The 27,326-nt window shown below is 40.5% G+C and overlaps 1 protein-coding gene across 1 annotated transcript in view; it reads right to left on the reverse strand.

Moving 5' to 3' along the window:
* The window catches only part of GLI1 (GLI family zinc finger 1), a 203,027-nt gene that overhangs the window by 120,911 nt on the left and 54,790 nt on the right, over nucleotides 1-27,326 (reverse strand). The window lies entirely within an intron of this gene.

Here is a 27,326-nt window from a genome sequence, read left to right on the forward strand (position 1 = left end):
GACGGTCCCAGTCCCAGCCTGCCTTGCTTCCATACCATAGACTGGCACATGAGGCTCTGGCCACTCAGCTTGGCTCCATTGCACCGTGACATCACACGACATGCTCAGGCACCGCCTCCGCCAGAGCTGCCCGATCACACTGTAGAAGGCACTCGGATGGTCTCTGCTGCCTATGGACCAAGCCGAGCGTCACAGCCATTTTTTTTACTGGCAACCTTTTACTTTTACTGGCATTTACTGGCAGGAGAAAATTTCCAGTTTTTTTACTGGCTGCCAGCAAAAATACTGACGGTTGGCAACACTGATGTAATGGAGATGAAGAGTTACAGACATGTTTGTAGTTCATATCAGGATAGCAGCCTAGTTGTGACAACCATGGCTTTATCCACAGATCAGTGGAGGAATGATGTAGCCACCCAAGGACAGGAAGTGTGTTATTTGCAGGATTACCAGGAGAAAATAAAGCAAAAGAGGCTTGAAAAAGAAAAGAAATGCAGCCACCACACCAAGGACCAATAATCTTGGTTTTGAATTTAGATACACCTTACAGTGTAATGATCACTGGAAACAAAATTCTGCCAATTGAAGTCCTTTTTTTAGTCTTGGATAGAGGAGTGGAAAGTTAAAACCTCTGTCAGGAGACATCAAAGGAATTACTCCAAAGTGAGAGGTAATCCCCTTTTAGATAGTTGTCACCAGAACAGCTGTCCCTATTGGAAGATTTTGTATTTGTCATGACTTCAGGCATCAAGACAAATAGGGGTTTATTTATTAAAAGTAAACTGTTTACTAGACATGTGCACAATGAAATATTTCGTTTCTGAATTTCGATTTCGTCCGAAAAATAAATGTATTTAGTTACTCCCGAAATTCGTTTTTATTTATTTCGTTTTTCGTTAAAAATTGCATTCTTCCGAAAATCCAAATTACGGTCGAATCTGTCATTGAAGGCTTATGGTGTCTGTCGAATATTCAAAGAAGGATCGACGGAGCAGCTAAACTGTACAGCGCTGTATAGTTTACCTGCTCCGTTGAATCTTCTTAGAACTTTCAACAGACACCATAAGCCAAAGTACGTATGTACTTAGTTCTAGCTATTTTACTGCTCCTCCTCTTTGGTTACAATCAGCCAATAACATTCATCATCATCATTATTTTTATTTATCTTTTCTCCCCTACGTCGAATCTTTTCTCCCCTACGTCAAATCTTTTCTCTCCATGTCGAATCTTTTCTCTCTATGTAGAATAATCTTGGACTAATAGAGTTAAGGTTATGCACATTCGACCACAGGTTTGATGGACACAGATTGTTATTGTCATCATCATGTCGAATCTCCTATCTATATCGAACTGTTGTAGCAACGAAAACAAAAATAAAGCATTTCTTTATGTTGGATCTTTTGGTTTTCGGATTCTGCACTTTCGTTATCGTTTGTTAAAATGATAACGAAAATACCTGAAATTCGGACGAAAATGCATTCGGACGAAAACGAATGCACATGTCTACTGTTTACTTTGCAATTGAACTTTCCCCAGAGCTTAGTAAATTTGGTGAGGCTCTGGTGGCTTCCATAATCCAATCAAGTGTAAGTAAAAATGCTGTTTTTTTATGCTTTTCCTTGATTATGATTGGATATTTTTTGCAAAGTAAAATTTTGCCACTTTCACTATGCTCACTAAGCACTAAGTTTCCTTTCAAAGTGCAACTTCCCTTGCAAAGTGGACAACCTATTTGTCTTAAGTAAATCAACCCCATAGAGAGGTTGAATCTCCCCAGCGTAGATGCAGACAGCAATAAAAACCTGGTATAAATTCTTCAACACTTCATGCATTTGTTTCACTTTGGGTTAAAGCGGAAGTAAGGTCCCCCATGCTCACCTCTCTTTCAGCATTTTATCACCACTCACCGACATCAGAAGTACAACTTGAAAATATAAAAAACCTAAAAAACTAAACTCTTTTGGCTGTAATGCCATTGCACACATTACCTGAATATATGACCGACATTAAATATTAAGAAAAAAAAATAAGAAAATCCTTTTTCTTAATTTTTTTTCTTTTAGCAGCTTAGTACCGTATTTCCCGGTGTATAAGGCGACCGGGCGTAAAAGATGACCCCCTAATTTTAAATTTTTTAAAGAGTTTTGCTTGTACCTACCATATAAGATCAGGCTTCCGACGCTTCATATTTCTTCCTTCTTTCTGGAGCTGGAGCCATATCCTTCTTTCTTCTCGCTGGAGCCAATCACGGCGAGCGATGTATTCTATTAATGAATACAAAGCCTGCTTGGATTGGCAGAGGCTGTAACATCATCAGCCCGTGCCTCTCTGACTCTCAAAGCCAATCCGAGCAGGCTACTCTACGTGGCCTGCTCGGATTGGCAGAGGTTGTTACTTCAATCCGAGCAGGCTCTGTATTCATTTGAATACATCGCTCACCGGGATTGGCTCAGCGCTATATTCTGTATGTAGCCGAAGCTACATACAGTATTACCGTACATCCAGCAGACATCCGAGGGGCTGACCCGGCATATAAGATGATCCCTGCTTTTTGGCCATTTTTTTAAAGTGTAAAAAGTCGTCTTTCACCCCGGAAAATACGGTATATTCATATGTGGTAGTGCAGTGTTAATTTTGACGTCAAATTTCAATTTAGTTTTAGTCATAGTCTTTTGACTAGAATGCTATTTTAGTTTTAGTCGTATTTTATTCTTTTAACTAAAATGTCATTTTAGTTTCAGTCTTATTTTAGTCATCTCAATTGTTTTAGTTTTAGTCGCATTTTAGTCGACTAAAATAAAATAATTTGGTCGACGAAAATATTTTAGTTGATGAAATTAACACTGCGTTGCACAGCCATTCACTGGCAAGCTCAGTGTGCTCTTCTCCCCCAGCTCTAATGCAGCTGAGAACAAAGGGAATGTGATCACTTATAAAAAAGGGAAAAAGGTATTTAGAATATATATATTTTTTTATATCTATACAAAAATGTTTTGCCTTTCATATATATATATATATATTAAAAACTGAATAGGTTGTGTTACAAGGTGATTGTTTACAATCACTTTAAACTGAGAGTTCAGTTCCACTTTAAGTTATGAGACCAATCAGTGATTGTTTACAGAGGTTCCAGCATGTTGGAAGTCTGTGTGTGTAAGATCATGAGGAAGGCCAGGGACAGGCAGATCATCACCTTAGAACAAGGGCTGCTGAAAGTTCTACCCCGTATTTCAGTATTCCTATACTCACTAGAAGCCATTTAACACTTGTGCCGAATTCAAAAAGAAACAAGATTCCACATTGGAAACCTATGTTTGGGATGATGGGGGTTGATTTTATAAAGGCTAATAGGGGGTTCACTTTGCAAGGGAATTTCCTTTAGCTTAGTGTAACAGATGCAGTTCTATTGACTTCCATCATCCATTCATGTGCAAGAAAAATGAGTGTTTTTTTTATTTTCCTTGCATGTAATTGGGTATTCTTTGCACCACATTCACTAATCTAAGGGGTGATTGTAGCTGTATTAGTGCACTTGTGACAGAAACAGTTGAGTACTGTCTGTGATACTTTTTTATTTGCACTGACAAATCTGACCACACTGCTAACATTCTACGAGGAAGTGAGCTACCCTCTAGACAGGGGAAGGCCTGTGGAAGTGGTGAATCTGGATTTTGCAAAAGCATTTGATACAGTTCCCCATAAGCGCTTAAAGTGGTTATAAACCTCCCTGCAGTGCTTGTACCTATAGGTAAGCCTTTAATAAGGCTTACCTATAGGCACTGTAAATATATCCTAAACGTGCGCTGTTTAGGGGATATTTACTGTATACTGCGCCGATGATGTAATCGGCGCATGCACTCTGAAGGAACGGCCGCCTGTGCTGTGACTGATGGCTCTCGCGCGCATGCGTGGGAGTGACGTCACACGGCTCTGACCAGTAACATAGGGCCACGGCCCTGGAAGGAAAAGGGACAAACATGGATGCGGCCTGCAGCAGGGACGGCGCGGGATTCGTTTGCAGGTAAGTGTCACATAATGCTAGTATGTGATGCATACTAGCACATTTACTTTGCAAGGAAGGGGAAAACTTTTTTCCCCCGCAGGATTTACTTCCTCTTTAGTCTACAAGCTGAGGTCTGCAGGCATGGACCATAAGGTTTGTTCTTGGGTAAAAAACTGGTTACAGAGGCATGTCCAAAGGGTGGAGATAAATAACGTGTACTCAGACTGGTCTGGAGTGGTAAGTGGGGTACCCCAAGGTTCTGTCTTGGGACCAATTCTATTCAATTGATTCATAAATGATATAGAGGATGAGATAAATAGCTCAATCTCAGTTTTTGCAGACGACACAAAAATAAGTAGGGCAATAACTTCACATCAGGATATATAAATTTTACAGAAAGACCTAAACAAAATAATGGAGTGGGCAACTACATGGCAAATGAGGTTTAATATGGAGAAATGTAAAGTAACGCACTTGGGGGCAAAAAACATAAATGCAAACTACTCGATAGGGGGGAGAACCGCTGGGGGAATCAAGGATGGAGAAAGATCTGGGGGTCCTGGTAGATGACAGACTGAGCAATAGCATGCAATATCCAGCTGCAGCTACCAAGGCTGGCAGAATTTTAGCATGCAAAAAAAAAGGGATATACTTCAGAGATAAAACTACAATTCTGCCAGTTTTATAAACTCTGGTCAGGCCACATCTGGAGTATCCCTTCCAGTTCTGGTCACCAGTCCTCAGAATGGCTGTGTTGGAACTGGAGACAGTCCAAAGAAGGGCAGAGAAATTAATAAGGGGCCTGGACGACCTCAATTATGCGGAACGACTACAAGCACTAAATTTATTTTTGCTGGAGAAGTGGCGCTCGAGAGGGGGACATGATAGCGATTTACAAATATCTCAATGTGATGCCAGCATAGGGAAAAAACTATTTAGTCTCAGGGAGTGTAAGAGGACAAGGGGCCACACAATGAGATTGGAGGATAAGTGGTTTAGCCTTAAACTGCGCTCTCTTCCACAATTGGTGGTGGCAGCAGGGAGTATGGATATTTTCAAAAGACTCTAGGATGTGCATCTTAAAGAACACAACATACAGGGATATGGGAAATAATTTTAGACACTGACACACAGGTTGAACTGGATGGACTATCGTTTTTATTCAAACTTACTATGTAACTATGTAATATACAATTTATCAGGACAAGCTTTTGGGGTATGTCTAACAGTACTAATTCACAAAAGTTTTAGTAGAGACCTTGTGGTATGAGATTCTTCTTTTTGCATCGTAAGAGAGAGAAGATGCCATTGTTGAACTGATCTGTGTTTCCTTAATGATTAGGTTGGTTAACTGCTTCTTCATGCGGCTATATGCAGTATCTTCCATCTTGCTTAGGGCACCTGCGACAGAAACAATTGAGTACTGTTGGTGATAGTTTTTTTATTTGCACTTTTGCACTAACATACAATTTTTCAGGACAAGGGGTATGTCCTCTTCTTCAAGGTCCAAGCTGTACTAATTCAAATGCTGCTAAAACATTTGTGGATTAGTACTGCTTGGAGATTGAAGATGGGGACATCCCCCGAAAGCTTGTCCTTGTTTGTTAGTGCAAATAAAAAAGTATAACAGACAGCACTCAATTGTTACTAATCTAAAGGAAAATTCCAATGCAAAGTGAAAATTCCTATTTGCATGTAGTAAATTAACCACAATGAGGGCTTTAGATGCTTGGAAATGCTTATTATCACAACTAGAGTGATGCTTGAATGTGCTGAAGTGACTTCTTTATCAAGCTGTGTATGGCAAACTCCAAAGTATGTACTAAATTATTTAAAAAATGGTAATAAAGTATTCCAGAAACGAAAACATACCTGAAGTCAGCCCATCCCTGTAATGGGTGCTTTCATTGGCCAATACAGGCAGTCCCCGAGTTACAAACACCCGAGTTACGAACGACTCCTACTTACAAACGACTCCTACTTACGAACGGCCTTAATGATGGCCACTTGTGCTCCACGCTGGTTCTGGATACCTCCGAGCAGCTATCTTGCAGCGCCGAACACATCGCACACTGCAGTTCTACATGTACTGCATGACCAGAAGAGCCCCAGATAACATAACTGCATGCCCAGAAGTGCCCGGAACATCCCACATCCCTGCACAGGCGGAAGTTACACTTACAAATGCACTGTTCCAACTAACACACCAATTCCACTTACGAACAAACCTATAGTCCCTATTGTGTTCGTAACTCAGGGACTGCCTGTAGTAAGGTGCAGGAAGTAAGTAACTTCAGGCTCTCCACTATGGACACTGGTTAAAAATGACATACTCTACCTTGCTAACATTTTCAGTAAGAGGTCAGCAATGTCAGTCTTTGTATTATTTTTTCATTATTCTTTCCTTTTAATTAGAAAATATCATCTTAAAGTGGTAGTAAACTCTGTTACCCCACTTGTACCTACAGGTAAGCCTATAATAAGGCTTACCTGTAGGCACTGTGAATATCTCCTAAACTTGCACATTTTAGGAGATATTCAGAGTGCATCCAGCTAATGACATCATCAGCGCATGCGCTCTGAAGGTCAGATGAGCGAACCCGTCAGATAATGTAACGGAAGTGACGTTCTGTCAGCTGCACATTCATTCCACCGCTACCAGGTTTGCTAATCTGACAGAACACCTGTAGTCAGAAGAAGGCAACGGACATCTTACTACACCCAGCTATGTGTTAAATTTCAGAGTAATTTTAGCAATAAATTATTATTGTTATTATTATTAGTCACAATTTATATAGCGCCAACAGTTTACGCAGCACTTTACAATGTAGAGGTTGGACAGCACAATTACAGTACAGTTTATTACAGAAGGGACAGGAGGGCCCTGCTCGTAGAGCTTATATTCTAAAGGGAGGGGGTGGTGGTACAAAAGGTAATAAGGCTTCCCTGAATAAGTGAGTTTTCAGGGATCTTTTAATGGTGGACAGGTTATGGGCTGATCGTATATACCGGGGTAGGGCACTAAAGTGAGCGTATATAAATAAATATAGTATATTGACATCTGTGATGTGCTGGAGTGACATCATCGGGACCCCGGACGCTCGTGTAGCCAGAGGCTGCAAACCCAGAAGAAAGACCGAGGGAAGATGTCAGCCATCTCAGCGGTGACATTGCGGCGCTGGAGGGCTTCGTTCTAAGGTAAGTTTCTCATAAATACATACTAGCACATTATGACATTGCCTTGCAGAATTTTTTTTTTTCGTTCAACCACCAGCGGCTTACCACCACTGTATGTGTAATATCAGTGCTCTTGGACTCCCAGACTCTTGGGTAAAATACATTTGCAGGATGCTTGAGGCTGCAAAAAGCTCCAAAACACGTATTTCCATGTTACTGGCAGCTAAATAAAAACAGAGAAGATTGCAAATATATTTATCTGGAAAAGGAAAAAAAAAAGAAGACTTTTTTTATAATGGAAAAAATATTTGATCTTTCGTTATATATGGTGCATATGATCTGCCAGCATATGGAAAGCATAAGTCTTCTTTAAAGACACAGCACAATGTCATTAAGTGCACCAGCTTGAATTGTTTTGGTACCAGTGGAAGCTGATTGCTTCCACACACTGTTAATAGGACTAAGAAGTCTTTCCAGACAGTAGTTACAAACTAAAGCAAAACAAAAACTTTAATATAGTTTCTAATGATTTAGATCTCTCAATATAACCCATTAGCAATTTTGTTCCAGTTTCTGAAAAATGGAGGGCATCTAATATGCAAATCTACTGATCTCCTGTACCAGACAGGCAGAATAATGTGCTGCCTGTACATGCTTTGGTTTAAAATCATTGTGAGTCAGTGGGTGACGTGAAATGTCTGTGGCCCTCCCCTACCTCTGACAGCTGACGAGACAGAATGGCCACACACAGCCTCATTTTTTTTAATTCTTCCACTGTTGGAACTATAGGAATCACTTGAAGAAACAGCATTTTTTTTTCACAAAAAAAGTTTGATTTTTCTCAAGTTACAGCATATTGTTTTGTTAGTTTAGATGTATATAATGCTTAACATTTTTTTGAATCTCCTATAGAGAGACAGACCACAATTAACCGCTTCAGCCCAGGAAGATTTTACCCCCTTCCTGACCAGAGCACTTTTTGCAATTCGGCACTGCTTTGCTTTAACCGACAATTGCGTGGTCATGCGACATTGTACCCTAACAAAATTGACTTTCTTTTTTTTTCCCACAAATAGAGCTTTCTTTTGGTGGTATTTGATCATCTCTGCAGTTTTTATTTTTTGGGCTATAAACAAAAAAAGAGTGACAATTTTGAAAAAAACACAATATTTTTTACTTTTTGCTATAATAAATATCCCCATTTTTTATAATAAAAAGCTAATTTTTTTCTCAGTTTAGGCCAATATGTATTCTTCCACATATTTTTGGTAATAAAAATCGCAATAAGCGCATATTGCAAAAGTTATATCGTCTACAAAATAGGGGATAGATTTATAGCATTTTTATTATTATTTTTTTTTTTTTTACTAGTAATGGTGGTGATCTGCGATTTATCGTGACTGCGACATTATGGTGGACACATCAGACAATTTTGACACATTTTGGGGACCATTGGCATTAATACAGCGATCAGTGCTATAAAAATGCATTGATTACTGTAAAAATGTCACTGGCAATGAAGGGGTTAACACTAGGGGGCGATCAAGGGGTTAATTGTGTTCTCTGGGAGGTGTTCTAACTGAAGGGGGGAGCGGACTGACTAGGGGAGATGACAGATCGCTGTTCATACCTTGTATGAACAGATAATCTGTCACTTCTCCCCTTAGAGAACCGGGTTTACACACAGAGATCCCAGTTCTCTCAGTGTTATGAGCAATCGCGGGAGTCCGGCGGTCATCGTGACCTCCGGGCACTCGCATCGGCTCCGGGGGCGAGCTGCGGGCGTGCGCCCTCCTAGTGGCCACCAGAAGGAGCGATGTTACATGACGGCGATTCCCCTGCCCGTGCCATTCTGCCTCAGTGCAACTGTGGTGGCTGGTTGGCAAGCGGTTAAAAACTGAAGTTTCCAGCATTACCCCACTCTGCTAAAAAAGTGTTTTTTCCAAGTTGTTGCCCCTTTTAGAGAGACGTATCCTCACATTGGCTAAGATCACACTATTGTGGCCCTGCGTGGGTGAGTTTGCATGAGCCTATTTATGGACTGCTGTACCTATGAGAAATGCAGCCGTAGAGCAGCCGCAGGGAACTGCACGGTGCTGCGGCACCATGTAGTTTCCACACCCAAAAATGCAGCATGTTTTCAGACACCGCATGTCTGCTAAAGGGAAGAGCGTTTTAGCTGCAGGTGCAGGAATGCGTGCAATTTACAAGCACTCCCACCAAACCACTCAGTTTCTACTTGCCTATCACTAAACCACTCAGCCCTCGTTTACATTGGAGCCACATGACATGCCACTTGACAGGTCAGATCGCATGACAAGTCATACCCTATTGCCGGCAATCACTCTGTGCAACACCGACTTTGCGGTGCGGCACCGATATGAAAAAATAGTTCCTGCACTACTTTCGCCAATTTTTGGGAGCGACTTGCATATACATCTGTGCATGAAGCCGCACAGATGTCTTCCAAGTCACACCCAAAGTTGGACTGACATGCGGCTTTAAATCGCGCAATTTCAGATGAAGTTGCATGTTTTCAAAGCCGCAGTCAATGTGAACAGGGGCAATTCTCTCTGCTGTCTAGTTCCTCTGTTATCAGCATGTGGCACTTCCGCCAACTTTTCCTGACAACAAGAGAAAAAAGGTGACAGGGGAGGGAACAATCTGTAATTGACAGCCTCAGCTCAACTGTCAGAGCTCTTGTACAGTGTGTAACTTCAGCTCCCTGTCCCCTGTTTCCTAAATCTGAAAAATTCTTTTAATCTCTGAGTTTTACAAGGATGTGCAGGACAAATGGCTGCAAATAAACAAGTCCAACTTTTGTAGAAGGATTTGTTTCATCTCTGCGTGTCACCTGAGGCCAATCACTTCAATGGGTATATATGTGGATTTTCCTTACCATGGCTTCAGCAGGTCCAACCTTTCTATCCAAAATGAAACAAAATGTTTTGGCAATAGTTACACTTTAAGGCTCCATATTTCACATAGGTCATTTAAAGCGTGTGTATAGCCCAAACTTTTTTTTTAGTTTTGATTAATGTAAGTAAGTTAACCCCCCTGGCGGTATTCCCGAGTCTGGCTCGGGTTGGATTTTTCATACCAAAAGCGGTAACCCCGAGCCAGATTCGGGCTTGCATCGCAGGATCCAGGAAGAGCATACTTACCTTGTCCCCTGGTTCCTGCGATGTCTCCCCGCTGTGATCGGCGAGCCGCTGTGTCTCGCTCGATTCACAGTGCCGAGCTCCGTTCCCTGCGAGCGTTGCGACGCACAGGGGACGGAGTTCGGCGGTAAATTCAAAAGTGAAACACACAGTATAGATACAGCATACTGTAATCTTACAGATTACAGTACTGTATCAAATAACTACACATCCCCTTTGTCCCTAGTGGTCTGCCCAGTGTCCTGCATGCAGTTTTATATATATAAAACTGTTCTTTCTGCCAGGAAACTGGAGATTGTCCATAGCAACCAAAACTGTCTCTTTACATCAAAAGTGGTTTTAGAGCAGCTAGAAAAAAGCGATAATAAATTAGAATCACTCGCAGAATTGAGCGATAGTGATTTGTGAGGAGATCCGTCATCAAACACTAAAAGTAACAAAAGCTAAAATTCTGCAACTGAGCAAATTTCAGTGTTTTTGATTTGATTACATTATTGAATAATTTTTATTATTATTATATTATTATTTGTTATAATTATTTATAGTTATTTATTATATTATAATTTTTTATTTCGTTTTTCAAACTTTATCATACCCGGGATGTCTACTAGACTCTTGTTTGGACAGATTCAAGTGAACTATTCCTAAGAATTACAGGCCTACAATATAAAACGCCAAATTTCTGTGCAAAATAATTGTACCGCTTTCAGCACCTAAAATCAGAAATAATCATACCGCCAGGGAGGTTAAGTTAATAAGTAAGTTAGAGCAAGCCCATGCAAAGTATAATAAATTTCCCTCTAAAGCAGTTGTCACCAGAACAGGTGACCCCATTGTGTATTTCCCATCACTTTCTGTCTCAACGATGATAGTCACCAGGACAAATACAGGGGTGACTCTCCAGTACACAGACAGTAATAAAAAGCTGACAGAGGTTCTGATCATCCATCCCTAGAAAAAAAGTTTGGGCTATACATATACTTTACAGAAGGTCAAAAGATATTATTTGGCCAACAAAGTCAATGCCGTGCTACCCTGCTGTGAGTTGCATAAATGTAATTTTTAGAATAGGAAAAAAATAGAAACTGCTAGACATCCTTTCTTCCATCAGTATGGCTCATCTCTAAAATAGTATGGATGTGAAATATCTAAACACGAGACAACAGTAAAATTTTAGGAGCCATGGGTTCATGACCCCTACTGTGTGTCTTCTCCAAATTAGTACCACATGCATCCCTTAAGCAGATGTCAGATGGATGCTTTACCCAGTTTTTGGTGAGGCAGGAGTTTCCTACAAGAGATTCCACCAATTCTATCATTAAAGTAGTGTTAAAAGCTCACTTTTTATTTCTTAAATAAATTGGTATAGACAAATTCACAATGTATGTTTTGAATAAAAAAAATAAGTCCTGAAACACTTACTTTTATATTTTATTACTACTGCAGCCTTGAGTTTCTGTGCGCAGCTTCCCTGAACTTCCTGTCGGGGAGTGCGCAATTATTACTTAATTACCAGCCACCTGATCCCCCTTCTTGGGACATGTCCCATGCCCCTTTCAATCACTTGGCATGTTTATGTGTCTAATGCTCTCAGGCTGCCCGCGCCTGTCTATGCAAGGAGAGCCCTCACAACAGACTATAGTTTCTCACAGGAGCGCCAGGAACGATTAGGAAGAGAGAGCGGTGCCAATCTGAGTGTAGCATTGGGTTAAAGCATCACATTTGATAGATTCAGTTCAACTCATGTTTGAGTAGATATAACCACTATATAACCATAGTATATACCACCGGAGCCGGAGAGGCCAGGACTGCAGATCAGAAAGGGATTCTCGTGGAAACTATACACACATGCTTTTTTTTATATCTACTCAAATGTGAGTTGAACTGAATCTATTAAATGTGATGCTTTAACCCAATGCTACAATCAGATTGGCACCGCTCTCGCTTCTTTTCCTTTTTTACTCCATATAGAGTCTCCTTCTGCTCTAACAGCTGGCCGTCGACACTGACACTGGTCAGAACCTACTTCATAGGTCTGGTTTTAGTAGCACATGGATCCATCGCTCCCTAGGACACTTGTTGAACTATTGGATTTTTAACCCCATTTATCCTAGTGGTGCACTACCAGCTGCAGACCCAGCGCTCCATATACACCTTACTCTTTGCGACAGGAACGGTTGGCTCCGCAGAATGCAAGGAGCCACCTCCTTGCAAGCCAAAGAGCCTACCTTATACCAGAAAATGAGGGCAACACTCTGGGTACCAGCTGAGTCAAGAAAACTTGTGAAATGAACAACAAGAAACAGTATAGAATAGTGTTCATATCAACAGTAGAAACAGCAAAAAAAAAAAGGCTATAATATCACTTTAACAAGCTCATCCCAGAAGTTTACAAGTTTTTCTAAACCTCTTATTACAATTAAAAAAGACTGATTATAAGGCACAGAATGTTTTATTCTGATGCAAAATATGGTGGTGTGCACTGAATACAGGCAGTACTTTTTTTCATGTTGGTGCAATGTAATCCAGTGCAGCCAAAAGAACGTAATGAACGTAATTTCATTTTGTGAAATTTCAATGGAGTTTGAACAAAAAAAGTAAATGGTGCAATGCACTGGGATCGGCAGTGCTTTTCCTTCCTGGGCACGTCAGCCGTTCCACCTTCAGCATGGCTTGCTGTTGTGAACAGACCCTTAAGTACTTATCTCTAGGAAAGTATGGCAAGCGGTTCTTTACAGTGCTTATAGTGAGGTTGATTTACTAAAATCTGGTGCAGGTCTACCAGCTTCCATTTTTTTTGTCCAAGCTGTGTTACTAAAGTAATACTAAAGCTAAAAATTTTTTTTTTTTTTTTTAACTTAATGCATTCCTCGCATTAAGGTAAAAAATATTTTGTACTCCTGCTGCTGTCAATCAAATGCAGTAAGGAGGAAGTGGATGTGGAGCTAAGCCTCACTGTGTAAGTCTATGGAGTGTGGCTGCACAAACACACAACTCGCGAGCGCGCAGACACTGGGGTTTATTTACTAAAGGCAAATCCACTTGCATGATTGCATGATAAAATCAGCAGAGATTCCCCTCATTTCAGATCTTCCCCTCAGATCTAAAGCGACTGCACTTCCAAGTGCACTTATAGTACAAAATGGATTTGCCTTTAGTAAATCAACCCCATGGTGTGCCTCCATAGATACGGCTTGCTGTGGGGACGCACGAAAAATTGGAGGAGCCAGGAGCGTCTCCGGGGGACCTGAGAAGAGGAGGATCGAGGCCGCTCTGTGCAATACCACTGCACGGAGCAGGTGAGTATAACATGTTTGTTATTTTATTTAAAAAAAACATTTTTTGAATGTAGTAACACTTTAATTGAGCAAGCTCAAGTTAGAAGCTGATTGGCTACCATGCACAGCTGCACCCGATTTTGCACTCTCAAATTTTACTAAATGAACCCCAGTGTGTGCAAAAGCAAAGTTTTGTAAACATAAATGCTAGATGCTAACTCCCAGGGCAAGCTTCAAATTCTTGCTGGTGGAATTACCCATCCTGGGAAGCAACTGTCAGGACTACTGTGGTCTCAGCATGAACTGCAGGCGTAATTTCCAATTTCCATTTCCAAAAAAAAAAAGTTTTTATTAGAGTAGGGAAGGTTTCCAACCTCTGTCAAGTTTTTATTGCTGTCTGTGTCCCTGCTAAGAAGATTCACCTTCTCTATTTGCCTTGGTTACCATAGTCACCACAACAGAAAGTAAGGAGAAATTCAACATTTTACAGTTGTCACCAGAACAAGTGAAAATCTTACAAAGTGAACAATAGTTCCTCTAGAAATTGTTTTAAAGGGGAATTCGCTTATTGCTCACTTATTAGCCCATACACAACTTGGTGATCTGCAGTGAAGACCAGGCCAAACAGAGCTTTCCTAAGAGGAAAAAGACTAGTTTTCATATTCAGTACCATTTGTAACTACTTTGAGAATGGCAAATGTTACCCAAAATAAGAACAATAAGGATTATTGGATTTTGCTGATTTTGCTGTATTTGCTAAACTGTAATGGGTATGTTTACTATAACTGCAACGACAATTCAAGATCTTTATTATTTGTGAGTTTTTCTAAACAGAAAGTTGTATGTATTGATGGCATAATTTGATTGAATCCCTAGAGAAATATACTGGTGAAAAAAGTAGCAGCATAAGGCCCTTGTTTTAAAACTGAATACAGTGAGTACAGTATATACAGACATAATACAAAAAAAGGTGAAGTGTAATTTCAATGAAAAGTTTTATCTTCAAGTGGATTTTTCATTAAAGCCAGGGAATTATACTTTCCCCTGGTTTGATTAAACCCATAAGAAAAGATTTAGCATGTGGAAGAATAGGCTAACCATGGGGAGAAGCAGGTTGCCGTAATGTATGATGGAGTAGAATATAATACTGCTAAGCCTGGGGTAGCCAGTGAATGGACGAGGCCGCTGAGGAATTGTTCATTACAAGGAAGGGTCTCAGCATTATCGTCTTTGATCTTCGACTTAGAGCATTTTAAATGGCTGGGAGAAATGTTAATCTTTTAGACCACACCTTCTGTCCATTTTTCTTTGCTGTGGCACATAAGTAGAGGACAGAAGGTAGCCTTTTAGCGCTGAGGAGAAATCACTGATAAAGTCTTTGTGCTTTAGTACTATTACAATACAATAATCAGGGATTAATTTACTTGAAAGTTTCTCTGCTACGTGTGTGTTTTGGAGCCAGTGCCTGCATCATGTTGGGCACAAAAATGTTATTTAAAGGCATATGCCACTTTTAGTAAAAAAATAAATACTAATAATAATAATAATAATAAATGCAGCCACATTGCAAATAGAAAAATTGTGCATTTATTATCTTTTTTTGCATTAGAGCCTGTAGAGCATTGCAAGCATGGTTAGTGCATTGTGGGTGTATTACATAGGTTCCAGTGCCAGGTTCAGACATAGGTAAGGGCCTTGGGATATGGAGTTGCAGGAAGTAATCAATTGACTATTATTCCCTGTACACACGATGGAAAACGTTCGATGGGAGCTTGTTGTTGGAAATTCTGTGTGTAGGCTCCATCGGACATTTTCCATCGGAATTTCCGTCACATAAAATTTGAGATCTGGATGTCAAATTTTCCGACAACAAAATCCGTTGTCGTAAATTCTGATCGTGTGTACACAATTCCGACGCACAAAGTCCCATGCATGCTCGGAATCAAGCAGAAGAGCTGCACTGGCTATTGAACTTCATTTTTCCCGGCTTGTCGTACGTGTTGTACATCACCGCGTTCTTGACTTTTTGGAATTTCTGACAAGATTTGTGTGACCGTAGGTATGCAAGACAAGTTTGAGCCAACATCCGTCGGAAAAAATCCATGGATTTTGTTGTCGGAATGTCCGATCGTGTGTACAGGGCATTAGTGCGGTAACATCACCACACCTGTGCTATTTGAGAATTACAAGTTCCTCTGTGGTGAAGGCAGATGGTAATTGTAGTATTCCTTTCGCAGATCAGTGTGAATGGATCTGTCAATGAATGGCAGGGTTGTGCAGCTAGAGCCGATCACAGCCGAGCTGAATAAAAAAAAAAAAAATACATTGCGGGAGAAGAATCAATTAACCCTCCTAGTGGTATTCCTGAGTCTGGCTCGGGGTGGATTTTCAATACCAAAAGCGGTAACCCCCGAGCCAGATTCGGGATCGCATCGCAGGATCCTTGTAGAGTTTACTTACCTTTGTCCCCTGGATCCTGCGATGTCTCCCCGCAGTGATCTACGAGCCGCCGTGTCTCGCTCGATTCACAGTGCCGAGTTCCGTTCCCTGCGAGCGTTGCGACGCACGGGGATGGAGTTCGGCGCCAAATTCAAAAAGTAAAACACACAGTATAGATACAGTATACTGTAATCTTACAGATTACATTACTGTATCAATAATTACACATCCCCTTTGTCCCTAGTGGTCTGTCCAGTGTCCTGCATGCAGTTTTATTTTATAAAAACTGTTCTTTCTGCCTGGAAACTGGAGATTGTCCATAGCAACCAAAACCGCCCCTTTACATCAAGAAAACAGCGATAATAAATTAAAATCACTTGCAGAATTGAGCGATAGTGATTTGTGGGGAGATCCGTCACCAAACACTGAAAAGTAATGACAGCGACAATTCTGCAACTGAGCAAATTTCAGTGTTTTTGATTTAATTACATTATTGAATAATTTTTATTATTATATTATTATTTAGTATAATTGTTTATAGTTATTTATTATATTATAATTTATGATTTCGTTTTTCAAACTTTATTATACCCGGGATGTCTACTAGACTCTTGTTTGAACAGATATAAGTGTGTTATTCCTAAGAATTACAGGCCTACAATATAAAACGCCAAATTTCCATTCAAAATAATTGTACCGCTTTCAGCACCTAAAATCTGAAATAATCATACCGCCAGGGAGGTTAATTTACTTTCTGAATAAGAGATGGCATACAAAGAATAAGAATATTCAATAAGGCACAGCAGAAAATTAGACTTCATCTGGTTAACTGATTGACTGAATGATTCTAAATGCTTGATATGGCTGTTGAAGATGGAATGTTTGATGTAAATCTTCTGTTGATGGTTTTGGTAGAGTTGTAGGTGTTGTATTTTTGTTGAATCTGTTGCTGCTAATTGCTGCTATGTTTTCAGTCTAGTGTGCTTAGGGCGTATGCATTTAAATACGGACCTGCACAGTGGAAGGAATAGAGAAAGACACAGAGAGAGACTGAAGGCTCTTAAGAGTAGACCAAAAGGGAACACATGGTTTTCCTAAGTAAACAAAGCTGACAAAAAAGTAAGATAGCACAAATTACCCTCCAGTATAATCAGTAAGTACATAATGTTGCGGGCAGTGAGTCCCACGAAATAGTATTTTGTAAGAAAATCTCTGCTATATCCAAAGAACCTCGTTAAGTGCCTTAATTACACTAATCTGATGGCAAACAATCATACATAGTAATCTGATAAGCAGATATTTTTTTCTGTAACTGCATTCACATGCAGTTCTTGTATATATGACCAATATTTGAGTGAATGTCTCTTTTAAGTGGCATTAGTAATATACATTGTAAGAAGTTATTGGTATCTATGTTTTTTGATTTATATTTTATTCTATGTGTTACATTAGTAAAACATTAACACAAATCAAAAGAGTGGGAGGAGCGAGGGATGTTCACATGTACACAGACTGTGTCCCTTGATATTTGCTGAGGACAAAAGCTAGCCCCACCTGTTCACCTATGTGTGGATCGCTTCGGTGACATCTAACAGGCCAGGTGGTGGCTGAGTTTCTGTGTGTTTTCTCACCATCGTTTACATCTCCCAGGTGAGAGATGGGCTACTAAACAGCCACTGTCTTCTATGCAGGACAATGAAAAGGAGGGGCAAGTGTAAGCTTCTGCTCTAAATGGATATATGTTACCTTTCCACCTCTAAATCTGGCCACATGCTGTAGATCGCAAAGAGAGTTAGAAAGGAAAGTGTCTGTGTCAGATTAAACTTTTTTTTTTTTCTAGTGCAAGGTTTACAAAAGAAATGAAGAACAGGATTCTAGGGGCAATGCTGCAAGTTTGTAGATTGAGTGATGTCCTTTATTGGCTATCTTGAGTTATTAAAGATGCAAGCGTTTAGAATAACTCAGATCTTTTCATCAAGCTATTTACATTTAGAAATGTACAAATAAAAAAATATAAATCCTGATGAAGGGATCTGAGTTATCCTGAAATTTTGCACTTTTAAGGTGACACTAAATAATAACCATATTCTCCAGAAATAATCCATATACACCCACTACTGAGAATGACCCTGTAATCTATTTTCCATAAAATGGTTTATTACTTTGTTTTTCTGCCTCCTTGTAACATCCTCTGTAAATTTCCAAACCTCTCCTTTTTTCTCTCGTCACTCGTGTTTGTTTGGAATAAGCAGTGCACATTAGTTGTGGTCATGTGCATTGCTCTATGCCAATGTTTCTCAACCATTTTTCAGTCAAGGCACCCTTTAAAATTATGGACAATCTTGAGGCATCCTCCAAAATTATGGACAGTTTTGAGGAGCCTTATTCTAAAATGTAAAAACTATTCTGATAGTTTTTCATAATGCACCAACATCAATATTCTTCCAAAGCAAATACACTTTTGCAAACTGGTACTGACTAGTATTCCAATTAGGGTTGTCCCGATACCACTTTTTTAAGACCGAGTACAAGTACCGATACTGTTTTTCAAGTACTCGCCGATACCGATTACCGATACTTTTTTTAAATGTCACGTGACAGTGTTTTTTTGGGGTTTATTTTTACAATTTTTTTTTTGTTTTTTATTTTAATTTTTATTATTTTTTACAATATATTTTTTTTACTATTTATTGCAATACTTTTTTTTTTTTTTAATTAGCTCTGTTGGTGGGCTTTGTGAGATATCAGACCCCTGAAATCTCCCCCTTGAGACAGAGAAAGAGACTGAGGATAGAGATTCCCAGTTCCTTTCTCTGCAGCCTCAGCTGCACTGAAAATGAATGGAGAGAAGACTCCTCTCCATTCATAAACTGAGACATCGTAATCACAGGAGATTACAATGTTTCAGTTATGTGAATGGACAGAGTCAGCTGACTCTGGCCATACAATAAAGGAAGGAGGAGGACATGGAGAGGTACAGCAGAACGGAGGGGGGACAGCAGCAGAACAGTGGGGTACAGCAGCAGAACGGCGGGGGACACGGAGGAAGAAAGGTGGGGGGCAGCAGAACGGAGGGGGACAGCAGCAGAATGGCAGGGGACACGGAGGAAGAAAGGAGGGGGACAGCAGCAGAATGGCAGGGGACACGGAGGAAGATAGGAGGGGGACAGCAGAACGGAGGGGGACAGCAGAAGAACGAAGGGGGACACAGAGGCAGAAAGGAGTGGGACAACAGAACGGAGGGGGCATGGAGGGGGACTGGAGGAGGATGCGGTGACAGTCAGTGGTGATCATGTGTGGGAGAGTTGCAAGCACTGATCACCGCTGTATAGATTTCACTAAAGCAGCTGAAGGGGGGGGGAGAAGCTTGTAACTCCCCCACTCACTGATCACCGCTGACTGTCCAGGTATCGGGTGAAGTATCGGGAGCATTTGCCCGAGTACAAGTACTCGGGCAAATGCTTGGTATCGGTGCCGATACCGATACTGGTATCGGTATCGGAACAACCCTAATTCCAATATTTCTCTTCTCCCTCAGTTTTTCTCCATCACTTAGCTAATGATACCCCAAAGCTGATGGAGAGAGGCAAGGGAGGGTCAAACAAGGATAATATGCAGGCAACTGACATTCTCCTTATCAACTGATAATGTAATTGTTCGTTAGGAGGTTGGCAGCTAGAAAATTGTAATGGTGCACCACGAAAACCTGTGGCTTTGTGTAACTAAAAGGCAGGTTTCATCCACCCACTGGCTTGTATACAATTTGAGGGCAATTTTAAGGCATTTTGTTAAGGCACCCCTGAAGAAACCTCAAGGTACCTTAGTTGAAAAAGGCTGCCTTATTCACACTACAAATTTACTAGTCAGTAGTCCATAGTCCAATGAGCAAGAGAGAGTGGCTACATTCATACACACTGTGGGGTTGATTTACTAAAACTGGAGAGTGCAAAATCTTGTGCAGCTGTGCATGGTAGCCAATCAGCTCTAACTTCAGGTTGTTCAATTAAGCTTTGGCAAAAAAAACTGGAAGATGACTTCCAGAGCTCCACCAGATTTTGCAATCTCCAGTTTTAGTCAATCAACCCCAGTGAGACCATGGAGAATGAACATAGCCACCCTCTAACAGGAAGTTCACAGCAAAAAAAAAGGAATCTGGGGATTTCAAGGAGACTGAGGGCAATAGAGGGTACTTTGTTGAAGTTCGGTGTCTCTCAGTTAGCCAAATAAAGGTTATCCCCTAAACTTGCCCTCAGATATAGTAAAAAGACCAAATCCACAATTCCCTAACTAGTTATGGGTAGTGAAAACAAAACATCAACAAAGATGTCAACTGGTACCGATGTGTACTAACAAACCTATGCAGCCAAATCGGTATACTATTCTTATTTGTGACTTTTCAACATGTATTTGAAATAAAGACTTCAACTATGTCTAATGCTGTTTTGTCCGCAATAAGAAGAGAACTGCAACACATTTATTACTAACCACAGAGTTTAATATGTAGGGCTTGTCTTGACTGATACCGTAATATGTGAAAAAAAAGTTATTTTGGCTATACCCCTATGAATCCCAGGAGTGCAATTTGTTCTGCACTCCTGCGATCCGTTTTTAGCTGACAAAGGACTGAAGGGGCTGAGGCCTGCTGTCTGCTGACATCACAGAGGTGGTCCAGGCTCAGAAAAAATCCCTACCATATGGTCAGTTTTCACCCAGAAGCCTGGAAAAGTACCTGGCTCAACCTCCCAGCCATCCACTAAGAGCCTGAGCCAGCCCCCCCACCACTGTCTAGTGCTCAAGTGAGCACTGGAGGGGGGGGGGGGCAGAGAGCCGCTGACTGACATCCATGGCTCTCTGCACAGAGTGGGGGGAAGAACTGAGCAGTCAACGGTGTTTGATCGCTCAGTTCTCACTATAGAGCCGACGGGGGACAGATACAGCATCAGATCGATGCTGCATCCACCAAGGTGAGTGTTTTTTTTTTTAAATCCTGAACTTCTCTTTTAATTCTTCTTTTGAATCAAAAGACGAACCTTTAAAATTAAATAACCTACAGTATTTGTGGGATACGTTGTCATGTTTATACTATATATTATACATATATATAATATAAAACATCTGTTTAAATATGTATAAATAAAATATAACAAAATTGTCCCAAGTAGTGAATATTAATTTCACCATTCAGTGGTGATGAATCAATCCCTGTCATGTAAAGCATGTACCAGGAAGGTTCACCTGCAGTAATTGTTTGGTGAATGTCAGCTTTTTAAATATTCCCCTAAAAGTATATCATGTCATTTTTACAATGCATGCAAAAAATTAAATAATTACTATGGGCAACACAATCGTTTGTTTTTGCTGTCTCCAATTATTCAGCATGAGGCCCTGTATATATGGATAGCAGAGATCCCTGGAAAGGAGGGGTGGGATTTTTTGTTAATGGATTCAGAAATGTATTAATTATCATACCAATATCACGATGCAAATGCCTAATGACAAGACACAAGAATATAAAATGGGAAATCATTATAAATATGAATACCTCTAACCATGCTATAACAAGAAAAAAAAATGCGAATAAAACAAATTCTGGATACTATGAAAAAAATGATAAGCAAAATGTACTTCACAGCAGATATTTGGAAGTGGGAAACATTTGTAAACATACGACAGACCTTGTTTTGTGCCTCTAGGTTCATTTATGGGTATTCATTGGCAGTAGCCCAGGGCAAACACTAGTGCAAATAAAATGCACTGAATGCATTACTCTCTCAGTAAGTCTTCTTGCGTTCCTTTACTTGGTAAATCTTGTGTTAGTTGCCTTTGCTTTGCAGCCAATTTACAGGAATGAATAGGTCTACAGTGCTATTAGTCCTTGTTTAGATATGAGATAGATTTTAATTTTTCAGAAATATGAGCATGACCAAATTCACATCATTTGGTTCATGTTTTATATTTAGAAAAGTGTTAAGAAAACAGGCACATTGAAAAAATATTTGACACATTTCAAAGTACAAATGAAGTTCAATGCATACAAAACTGCATTGTGCAAAGTTTATGATTTAATTAGAATAAGTCTTCAAGCAATGCATATTAAAATAACATAATACAACGCCTCTAACGTTAACTCAAAAATTCTTTGACAATAAAAACTCTCTTGCCTTAGATAACTAACTGTGCATTATGACATGCTGTACCAAAAGTCTAAGGCTGTGTGTATTGCTGGCTTCAGTGTTGATCAGCACAAGACAAATCATTTGAGACTGTCCCTATCTCTGTATGGTGTGTAGCTGCAATTCTACATGGTTGTAGCACCACATACAAGTCAGCAGAACTGCTCCTCCCTATTCAATCTCTTCATGTTCTATTCAAAACATAAGAAACTTTAAAGGCAAAACTTTTATTTTTGGTTTTGGATAGAGTATTAGAGGATTCGATCACCGGGTTATATTTTGCTTTCTTCACCTATGCTGGGACATTGTTTCTAGTACTGCAAGTGAGGGAAACATTTGAGTGACCCCCAGAACAGAAATAGAGGGGACATTTTCTAATCGTGGCCACTTCTGACAGTGAAATCCATTCAAGAGCAGATTTATCCCACTTAGGAGAAATTACCTCACTTCCTGCTATGTCTCCAGGACAGGAAATGAAGGAAAAAACTTGAATAGGATATAGACAGGGGCGTCAACCATTCTCTACTGCCTCCCTTCTCAACATTTTTACCCTAGAGCCACCCTTGCAAATAATGTTTAGGTCTTGCAGAACCCTTGCTAAAACCATTGGTGGTCAGTGGGCAAGTAAGGCCCCTTACTTGGAGGCTAGCAGGAAGCCCCCCCCCCCCCCCCCCATCCTTGCAGTAGTGGTCAGAATGCCCCCTTACGAACAACTAAAAAAGATCATTGGTCTCATGCTGCTGGTTCTGCCAAGTGGAGTTGGCCCCAAAACCAGACAGGCACCACCAAATGGGAAGGTCAATGTGCCATATCTCAAGGAACTCCTACCAACTTCTGGAGGAACCCTATGGTTCCATGGGACCCTGGTTGAGAATGTCTTCTCTACTCAAAGTGGAAAAAAGTTTGGCTTTAGATATTCTTTAACATATGCTGTGAATTGACCCTTCCTAAAGACTACTCTAGTAGGCCACTGCCACTGTTGTAATGCAAGATTTCACATTTGCATTTAAAACAAATGCCACCTAATAAGGACATCTAATATATTTTATCCTTTTGGAGGTATCCTTTAGGACATACTGTATAAACATGCTAGAACTGGTTTAGATTATTGAGAATGCTTAAATGGACTGGGGTTAAACTTTTATTGTGCTTTTATTTACTGTATTTATCGGCGTATAACACGCGCCGGCGTATAACACGCACCCCAAGTTTAGGAGGGAATTTTCAGGAAAAAAACTTTTTAAGGAAAAAAACTTACATTTAAATGCCCATCAATGCAGCCTTATCAGTATCCATCTGCAGCCTTGTAGTGTCATTTGCAGCCTTTCAGTGTCATTTGCAGCCTTTCAGTGTCGTTTGCAGCCTTGTGTCATCTGCAGCCTTGTTGTATCATTTGCAGCCTTATGTCATCTGCAGCCTTGTGTCATTCGCAGCCTTGTGTCATCTGCAGCCTTGTTGTGTCATCTGCAGCCTTGTGTCATCTGCAGCCTTGTTGTGTCATCTGCAGCCTTGTGTCATCTGCAGCCTTGTTGTATCATTTGCAGCCTTATGTCATCTGCAGCCTTGTGTCACTCTCAGCCTTGTGTCATCTGCAGCCTTGTTGTGTCATTTGCAGCCTTATGTCATCTGCAGCCTTGTTGTGTCATTTGCAGCCTTGTGTCATCTGCAGCCTTGTTGTGTCATCTGCAGCCTTGTGTCATCTGCAGCCTTGTTGTGTCATCTGCAGCCTTGCTCAGTGACACTGCAGCCTTGTAGTGTCACTGCAGTTTTTAAATATAGCGCCGCCAAGAGACACAGAGCCGGTCCTGTGTCTCTTGGCGGCTCTCGGCTCCTTTCGGCTCCTCGCGTAGTCCTGTGGGCGGAGCCGAGTGCCGCTGACATTCATACATAGCCGAGTGTACTCGGCTAGGTTTGGCTAGCTCCGCTCACAGTCACGCTCAGTCCCTGTGTTATGTCCATCTTAGGGTGGGACTGGGCGTGACTGTGAGCGGAGCTAGCCGAACCTAGCCAAATACACTCGGCTATGTAAGAATGTCGGCAGCGCTCGCTCCTCCGCTCACAGTCAGCGGGGGATCGGCGGGGATCGGCGTATAACACGCACCTGCAATTTTCCCCTGATTTTAAGGGGAAAAAAATTGCGTGTTAAACGCCAATAAATACGGTATTTATTTGAACCAAGAATATAGGTGAAACAGAGAAAAGCTGTGATCCCCATTTCAAGGCTGATCTCTCGTGTATACAAGTTTATGTAGCTGAGATGAGGAGCAGAGAACATATTCTCCACTACTCATCACAGCACACAACCGTTCTGTCACAAACTCCCTCTGAGAACAGAAGTTCTCGGATTCATAAACAGGCTGCAGAGGAGATCATTTTCCCCTGAGAACTGCCGAGAACTGAACTGAGAGAAAACCTCAGTTTAATAAACATACACAATATTTAGAATTGCATTGATCTCTTTTAAATACTGCATTCTACAACTACCAACCTGTGGCATCATATCATTGTGATATAAGGTCATTTAAAACCCCAGAATACAAACATTAATTTTGGCAATCTCTTGGTGTGCCCCCTATTCTTGTAGGCAAAGACGTATCTTTAAACATAAGAGACCATTCAAAGGCTACGGAGCCCAGAAGCACAAAAAGATCCAGAGATGTCTGGCTACACAATGTTGTATGTAGGTTGCATTAAAATTTGGCAAATACATTTGAATAAAATGAATGTAACTAAAGTTAGGTAATCTCTATATTATTTCTATGAAAACAATTAATATTCTGTATCATGAAAGGATTTGCCTTTGAGATGAAGATAAGAAATAGGGAACCCTTAAGCCTCATACACACGATCGGATTTTCCAACGGGAAATGTGTGATGACAGGCTGTTGGCGGAAAATCCGACCGTATGTACGCTCCATCGGACAATTGTTGTCAGATTTTCCACGGACAAATTTTGGATGGCAGGTTTTAAAATCTTCTGTGGACAAATGTCTGTTGTTGGATTTTCCGAGCGTGTGTACACAAGTCCATCGGACAAAAGTCCAAAGTACAAACACGCATGCTCGGAAGCAAGGACGAGCCAGAAGCAGTCGGTCTTGTAAAATTATAAAATCTTGAAATGCCTCGCACAATTCTCCTCTTCTTTAATGGGATAATAATGAATCTGCTTTGCTGGTGATAATGATGGAGTTATTGCAAAAATATTTTAAAAGGCTTTTTTTTCTAGGGATATCAAGAATAATATTATTATGCTTTTTTTTTGGGCAAGTTACCACAACACTATTATCCCGTAGTTTTTAAGATCAAAGATACAACTATGTTGGTGTCCTTTGTCAATTTTACATTGTATTTTTTTAAATGTACCTGCCTACTCCCAAACTGTCATTTGAAGTAAAACACATAGCCAAGTATTATTCTCCACAATTTTGTTATTGTGCATTAAAAAAAGAAAACAAATAAAATTAGACATGCTATCTGCCAATAGAACTTAACCAAAAAGTGCATTCTATGCAACCATAAAAGAACATATACCAAATCAAATCATTATTATTCAACCAAAAAATAAAATAAAAGCATCATGCATGTGTCCTGCTTCTTAATATAGGGGGTCAACAATGCGAGTTTGTGAAAGCAGGGGTCCGTCATCTGGAGTTAATTCCGAAAATCATCTAGAAAATCATCTGGATTATTCTCCTGGAGCTCCCGCAGCAAAGGCATATGACATAATTGGTCACGATTAATAAAGCAACCAATTTTTGGTCCAAGAACTCCTCCCCCTCCTATTCCTGGACTGGACTTGGGTCAAAGCAATAACTCCAAGGCCAATAATAAATAACTCGTTATCTCCTCCGATTCAGCAATATGTCTGGTTGATGAACGGCAATTCAGAAACGAACTGAAAAGTACGAAATGAAAAGCACAAACTGAAAATCGTTAAATGAAAAGTGCGAAATGAAAAGTGCAAATCAACAGTTACCAAACTTCTACTAACACAAAATTAGCAGAAGGAGCCCAAAGGGTGGCGCTAAAGATCTGAAAAACCACGTAGTACATCACTACGTTTGTGTTTGTTGACGGACAATTCCTTGCCGTTTGTATGCAAGACAAAATCCAGGCTCACACCTTCGGACAAAAGTTCGAGGTTTTGTCTGCGGAAAATCCGATCGTGTGTACAAGGCTTTAGACAGATTTGTAATGAGGCCTCAACACACTGTATGCTTATAGCCCTACTTGTAGGTTTGGCACATGTGCTATTCTGCCCCTTTATTATACAGGCACTATATTTATTGGTTCCCAGTGAGCGTATGAGAAAAGGACAGATAACGATGGTTTGTGGAATCTCTTGTGGCACACATAAACTTGTGATGAAAGCCTTCTGAAGGGAAAGGGTGAAACCACGTTGTTAGAATAAAGGCCCCAGAGGACATCTGTGGACAGCAATGTTTACACTGAAAGCAGGCTATGGTAAATATCTTATATTCCTGTATAGCTGGGGCCTGCAATGGGTTCACAGGGTAACTGTTGCTTTATACCCTAAACTCCTAGCAGCTGTTCCTTCTACTGTAGCGTAAAATAAATATATAATATTGATATAACCTCTTAACAATCATGTTTATTTGTAGCAGTCATTCTACTTCAATGTTTTTAATGGAACACTGGAGTATTTTCCTTGTTCTATAACTGATGGTAGTTATGAAGAAATAAAGATAGTGATCAGTCAAACAGTGTAGCTTTACTGAGGCTTTTTTATCAGAGAAGTTGTGCAGGCGCCTCGGGACACCCTTGTCAGCAAAAAGTAGTCATGGCTACACTGCACCACTCACCTTTTAATAACATGGCTAGCTTCAGCTAAAACTAAATTAAAAGAGAAGTACAGCCAAAGCTCGTTTGGCTGTATTTCTCCTGTGGATCACTAGACTGCAGTTTGTTCTGCACTCCTGTGACCCATTTTCAGCAGACAGCGGGCTGAAGCTGTCAGCTGACATCACAGAGCCGATCCAGGCTTGGGCATGATCGTGATAATGAAGTCGGGATCCACCCACATGTCTGGACTGGCAGAGTCACTGAAAGCCTGAGCCGGTCGCTCCCACCCCTC

This window comes from Aquarana catesbeiana, linkage group LG02 (genome assembly GCF_042186555.1).
Source record: "Aquarana catesbeiana isolate 2022-GZ linkage group LG02, ASM4218655v1, whole genome shotgun sequence".
NCBI classification, from domain to species: domain Eukaryota; kingdom Metazoa; phylum Chordata; class Amphibia; order Anura; family Ranidae; genus Aquarana; species Aquarana catesbeiana.